Raw genomic sequence first — 7,567 nt, 5'->3', positions numbered from 1 at the left:
GACAGAGAGAGTAACAGAGAGAAAGAGACAGAGAGAGTATCTCACCAGTGCAGGTCAGGAACAAAGAGACAAAGGACTCTAAGACCCTTTATAACATCTGACTCGTTTGGATTCAAAATCTGAGTTATTGACAATAGCATCACTGTAAAGTTAACCTCTAATCAGATATCAGACCTACAGACCTGTAAGACAACATCACCTGTGCTACCCAGAAGTGTAACATAAGGGGGGTGTTGAGATAATGCAGAAAATGCTGCAATCCTAAAACAACACAGAGGAAATCCTTGTATAATGCACACAGTTGGTAAGAGTAACTTCGGGGGGGAGGGGGGAGGCACACTACACGTGTCAGGTTGAACTCAACAGTTTTAAATATAGCTCTGAGCTCAGAGCTGAGCTGAGCCTAGCCGCCTCTCTTCTCTCGTCACTCAGCTCCAATCATATCAACAGGAAAGCTGGATACATGCACACACACAGAGAGACAGAGAGACAGAGAGACAGAGAGACAGACAGACAGACAGACAGACAGACAGACAGACAGACAGACAGACAGACAGACAGACAGACAGACAGACAGACAGACAGACAGACAGACAGACAGAGAAAGAGGCAGACAGTCCAGTCAGACAGACAGACAGACAGACAGAGAAAGAGGCAGACAGTCAGTCAGTCAGTCAGACAGACAGACAGACAGACAGACAGACAGACAGACAGACAGACAGACAGACAGACAGACAGACAGACAGACAGACAGACAGACAGACAGACAGACAGACAGACAGACAGACAGACAGACAGACAGACAGACAGAAGACAGACAGAGTTGCTCAGACTTAGTTGAGACGTCACAGACCCTTGGCTCTCGGCTGTGCAGTGTGGAGATGTGTGTACTGTATGTCTTTAGGTATACGGTATGTACAGTGTTACTTCTCTCCCGCTGTGTGCTGAGCTGAATAGAGAACTACCCGTGTCTAAGCCTTGGATCCTTAGGGAAGGGAAAGACACTGCTCCAACTGACTTCTGCTCCAACTGACTTCAATGATTTATTGTTGTGATGGTCCACTCCTAGTAAGGGGTGGGAACTATGGACAGGATTATCCAATTATGCGTTTGTTGTCATTCGACGAGAGACGACTAGTTTTCATGCCACAGTTTTTTCACTTCTGAAACACAGATCGTCTTATATAGTATAACATTGCGTTACTAAGATCTCTCTCGAAAAAAATGTTTAACAGATTTATCTTCTATTAATTCAGACTATTTTGAGGAAGAGTTATGGCTATGTTGTAACTACAGTGGCGGGGAGTTGATCTAGCAACCTTTTGGTAAATAGTCCAACGCTCTAACCACTAGGCTCCCTGCCTCTAACCACTAGGCTCCCTGCCTCTAACCACTAGGCTACCTGCCTCTAACCACGAGGCTACCTGCCTCTAACCACGAGGCTACCTGCCTCTAACCACTAGGCTACCTGCCTCTAACCACTAGGCTACCTGCCTCTAACCACTAGGCTACCTGCCTCTAACCACTAGGCTACCTGCCTCTAACCACTAGGCTACCTGCCTCTAACCACTAGGCTACCTGCCTCTAACCACTAGGCTACCTAGGGCCCTCGGAGTGTGGTGTCAGGAAAATAACCTCACACTCAACGTCAACAAAACTAAGGAGATGATTGTGGACTTCAGGAAACAGCAGAGGGAACACCCCCCCATCCACATCGATGGAACAGTAGTGGAGAGGGTAGCAAGTTTTAAGTTCCTCGGCATACACATCACAGACAAACTGAATTGGTCCACTCACACAGACAGCATCGTGAGGAAGGCGCAGCAGCGCCTCTTCAACCTCAGGAGGCTGAAGAAATTTGGCTTGTCACCAAAAGCACTCACAAACTTCTACAGATGCACAATCGAGAGCATCCTGGCGGGCTGTATCACCGCCTGGTATGGCAACTGCACCGCCCTCAACCGTAAGGCTCTCCAGAGGGTAGTGAGGTCTGCACAACGCATCACCGGGGGCAAACTACCTGCCCTCCAGGACACCTACACCACCCGATGCTACAGGAAGGCCATAAAGATCATCAAGGACATCAACCACCCGAGCCACTGCCTGTTCACCCCACTGTCATCCAGAAGGCGAGGTCAGTACAGGTGCATCAAAGCTGGGACCGAGAGACTGAAAACAGCTTCTATCTCAAGGCCATCAGACTGTTAAACAGCCACCACTAACATTGAGTGGCTACTGCCAACACACTGTCAATGACACTGACTCTACTCCAGCCACTTTAATCATGGGAATTGATGGGAAATTATGTAAATATATCACTAGCCACTTTAAACAATGCTACCTTATATAATGTTACTTACCCTACATTATTCATCTCATATGCATACGTAGATACTGTACTCTATATCATCGACTGCATCCTTATGTAATACATGTATCACTAGCCACTTTAACTATGCCACTTGGTTTACATACTCATCTCATATGTATATACTGTACTCGATATCATCTACTGTATCTTGCCTATGCTGCTCTGTACCATCACTCATTCATATATCCTTATGTACATATTCTTTATCCCCTTACACTGTGTATAAGACAGTAGTTTTTGGGGGAATTGTTAGTTAGATTACTTGTTCGTTATTACTGCATTGTCGGAACTAGAAGCACAAGCATTTCGCTACACTCGCATTAACATCTGCTAACCATGTGTATGTGACAAATAAATTTGATTTGATTTGATTTTGATTACCTGCCTCTAACCACTAGGCTACCTGCCTCTAACCACTAGGCTACCTGCCTCTAACCACTAGGCTACCTGCCTCTAACCACTAGGCTACCTGCCGCCTCCTGCTCTTACTTGTTTTTCCAGCAAAGGTCTGCAGCACAGACGTTCCGGATCAAACCGAACCTACATATGCTGAAGCCTTTCGGTAGTTCCGTTACCGGGACTTTAATTCAACCGACAACAGAACCAATGGGGGTATATGCTCTATACCCTATATTTTCCTCAAAACATCCCCTTGACAGGAGCACATGGTGAATAGTCAATCAAAAACAATGCTTCTTCTCCTTCCTGTCACTGGGTGTGTGTGTTCGTCTATTTCCTGTCACCACAGTACAAAACCACAGCACAATTACTCATCTATACTGCCGTCAGGCCGCCCAGCCACTGTCGTATCCAGAGAAGGTAGGAGATGAAAATGATATATGTGACATTTTGTTTTTGCTCTCTGGTAAATCAGGAGGAACAATTAAACCCATTTTACGTTTGTTACATAAGCAGAGTGAGAGATGGAGGGAAGGAATGAAAGGGAGGGGAAGAGAAAAGAAGAGTGGAGGCTTTCATTTCATCCCCCTTGTCCTTCAGGAGAATGTGTGGGTTGATTTATGGGTTTGCTGTTGTAGAGTTTTGTGAGAGAGAACGTTTCAAACGGGAGAGAGAGACGAGAGACAAGGAGAAAGAGAGAGAGAGAGAGAGAGAGAGAGAGAGAGGGGAGAGAGAGAAAGAGATGAGGAGAAAGAGAGAGAGAGAGAGAGAGAGAGAGGGGAGAGAGAGAGATGAGGAGAAAGAGAGAGAGAGAGAGAGAGAGAGAGAGAGAGAGAGAGAGAGAGAGAGGAGAGATCGAGATAAGGAGAAAGGGAGGAGAGAGACGATAGAAAAGAGATAGACAAGAGAGAGAGAAAGAGAGAAAGGACGTTTGGATGTGTGGCTTCTACCCTCTGCACCTCAAACTGACAAGCTTATTTATGATTGATGGTGGCCAGAGTCATGGATAAGCACACAAGATCTCTCTCTGTATCTTTCTCTCTGTATCTCTGTATCTCTCTCTCTGTATCTCTCTCTCTCTGTATCTCTGTATCTCTCTCTCAGAATATTTAGCTGTGTATCAATCCCTCATCCCTCTTTATCTCTCCTCATCCCTCCTCATCCCTCCTCATCTCTTCTCATCCCTCCTCATCTCTTCTCATCCCTCCTCATCCCCTCATCTTCACTATTCCCTCATCTCTCCTCATCCCCCCTCATCTCTCCTCATCCCTCCTCATCCCCCCTCATCTTTACTCATCCCTCCTCATCTATTCTCATCCCTCCTCCTTTTTACTCATCCCCCCTCATCCCTCCTCATCCCTCCTCATCTCTCTCAGAATATTTTGCTGTGTATCCATCCCTCATCTCTACTCATGTCTACACATCCCTCCTCATCCCACCTCATCCCTCCTCTTCCCTCCTCTTCCCTCCTCATCTTTACTCATCCCTCCTCATCTCCCCCACCTCTCCTCATCTTTGCTCGTCTCTCCTCATCCCCCCTAACCCCCGCTCATCTCTCCTCTTCTCTCCTCATCTCTCCTCATCCCTCCTCATCCCCTCCTTTACTCATCCCTCCTCATCTTTCCTCATCCCTCCTCACCCCTTCATCTTTACTCATCTCTCCTCATTCCCTCATCTTTACTCATCTCTTCATCCCTCATCTTTACTCATCCCTCCTTTCTCCACATCCCTACTCATCCCTCCTTATCCCTCATCCCTCCTCATATATCCTCTTCCCCCACATCCCTCCTCATCTCTCATCTTCCACTCATCCCTCCTCATCTCTCCTCATCTCTCCACATCCCAACTCATCCCTCCTTATCTTTACTCATCCCTCCACATCCCTCCTCATCTTTTCTCATCCCTCCACATCCCTCCTCATCTTTGCTCATCCCTCCACATCTTTGCTCATCCCTCATCATCTCTCTCTCCTCGTCCCCTCATCTTTACTCATCCCTCTTCATCTCTCCTCATCTTTACTTATCTCTCCTCATTCCCCCTCATCTCTCATCTTCCCCCCTCATCTCTTATCTTCCCTCCCCATCTCTCTCCTCATCACCCATCTTCCCCCCTCATCTCTCATCTTCCCTCCCCATCTCTCTCCTCATTCCCTCTCATCTCTCATCTTCCTTCCCAATCTCTCTCCTCATCGCCCATCATCCCTCCTCATTTCTCCTCATCTCTCAGAATATTTTGCTGTATATCCATCCTTCATCTTTCCTCATCCCTCCTCATTCTCTCATTATCTCTATTCATAACTCCTCAACCCTCATCTCTCCTCTTCCCTCCTCATCTTTACTCATCTCTCATCTTTACTTTTCTCTCCTCATCTCTCCTCATACCCCCTCATCTCTCCTTATCTCTCCTCATCCCCCCTTATCCCTCCTCACTCCCCCTCATCCCCTCCTCATTCCCTCTCATTTCTCTTCATAGATAATTGGCCCTCTTTCTGGGACTCACCCACAAACAGGACCACGCATGGCCTGCTGGCCTGAGTGACAGACTCCATCCTTGCTGGAGGGGTGCTCTCATCTTATCTACCAACAAAGACAGGGCTCTGACTTCTCTAGCTCCACAATGAAATAGGTTGCGGGCCAGGTAGCAGGCTGTTAGCCAGCCGGACAGTTTAGTGGAGTCTGCCACTAGCACAGTCAGTGTAGTCAGCTCAGCTATCCCCATTGAGACAGTGTCTGTGCCTCGACCTGGGTTGGGCAAAACTAAACATGGCGGTGTTCGCCTAAGCAATCTCACTAGGATAAAGATCTCCTCCATTCCTGTCATTATTGAAAGAGATCATGATACCTTACATCTCAAAATAGGGCTACTTAATGTTAGATCCCTTACTTCAAAGGCAGTTATAGTCAATGAACTAATCACTGATCATAATCTTGATGTGATTGGCCTGACTGAAACATGGCTTAAGCCTGATGAATTTACCGTGTTAAATGAGGCCTCACCTCCTGGCTACACTAGTGACCATATCCCCCATGCATCCCGCAATGTCGGAGGTGTTGCTAACTTTTACGATGGCAAATTTCAATTTATCCCCAAAAAAAAGACGTTTTTGTCTTTTGCGCTTCTAGTCATGAAATCTATGCAGCCTACTCAATCACTTTTCATAGCTACTGTTTACAGGCCTCCTGGGCCATATACAGCATTCCTCATTGAGTTCCCTGAATTCCTATCGGATCATAGCAGATAATATTCAAATTTTTTGTGACTTTAATATTCACATGGAAAAGTCCACAGACCCACTCCAAAAGGCTTTCGGAGCCATCATCGACTCAGTGGGTTTTGTCCAACATGTCTCTGGACCTACTCACTGTCACAGTCATACTCTGGATCTAGTTTTGTCCCATGGAATAAATGTTGTGGATATGAATGTTTTTCCTCATAATCCTGGACTATCGTACCACCATTTTATTACGTTTGCAATTGCAACAAATAATCTGCTCAGACCCCAACCAAGGAGCATCAAAAGTCGTGCTATAAATTCACAGACAACACAAAGATTCCTTGATGCCCTTCCAGACTCCCTCTGCCTACCCAAGGACATCAGAGGACAAAAATCAGTTAACCACCTAACTGAGGAACTCAATTTAACCTTGCGCAATACCCTAGATGCAGTTGCCCCCCTAAAAACTAAAAACATTTCTCATAAGAAACTAGCTCCCTGGTATACAGAAAATACCCGAGCTCTGAAGCAAGCTTCCAGAAAATTGGAACGGAAATGGCGCCACACCAAACTGGAAGTCTTCCGACTAGCTTGGAAAGACAGTACCGTGCAGTATCGAAGAGCCCTTACTGCTGCTCCATCATCCTATTTTTCCAACTTAATTGAGGAAAATAAGAACAATTGTCTTTTTTATACTGTCGCAAAGCTAACTAAAAAGCAGTATTCCTATTCCTTCTTGCGACTAGCAGGCAACATTTTCACAAAAACAAGAAAAGCATTCAAATAAAATCATTTACCTTTGAAGAACTTCGGATGTTTTCAATGAGGAGACTCTCAGTTAGATAGCAAATGTTCATTTTTTCCAAAAAGATGATTTGTGTAGGAGAAATCGCTCCGTTTTGTTCATCACGTTTGGCGAAGAAAAAAATCAGAAAATCCAGTCTCTATAACGCCAAACTTTTTTCCAAATTAACTCCATAATATCGACAAACATGGCAAACGTTGTTTAGAATCAATCCTCAAGGTGTTCTTCACATATCTATTCGATGATAAATCATTCGTGGCAGTTGGGTTTCTCCTCAGAAACAAAAGGAAAAATACTGCAGCTGGAGATTACGCAATAATTGCGACGGAGGACACCAAGTGACCACCTGATAGATGTAGTGTCTTATGGTCAATCTTCCAATGATATGCCTACAAATACATCACAATGCTGCAGACATCTTGGGGAAACGACAGAAAGTCTAAGCTCATTCGTGGCCCATTCACAGCCATATAAGGAGTCATTGGAACACAGCGCCTTCAAAATCTGGGGCACTTCCTGTTTGAAATTTCATCTTGGTTTCGCCTGTAGCATCAGTTCTGTGGCACTCACAGACAATATCTTTGCAGTTTTGGAAATGTCAGAGTGTTTTGTTTCCAAAGCTGTCAATTATATGCATAGTCGAGCATCTTTTCGTGACAAAATATCGCGCTTAAAACGGGAACGTTTTTTATCCAATAATGAAATACCCCCCCCAGAGTTCCAAGATTATTAAGTGAGGATGGCTTTCACTTCAGCTGTAATTAATTCATGAACTTCT

Source organism: Oncorhynchus kisutch, linkage group LG21 (genome assembly GCF_002021735.2).
Source record: "Oncorhynchus kisutch isolate 150728-3 linkage group LG21, Okis_V2, whole genome shotgun sequence".
NCBI lineage: Eukaryota > Metazoa > Chordata > Actinopteri > Salmoniformes > Salmonidae > Oncorhynchus > Oncorhynchus kisutch.
The sequence above is the reverse complement of the archived record's forward strand: the minus strand, read 5'-3'. Positions refer to the sequence as shown.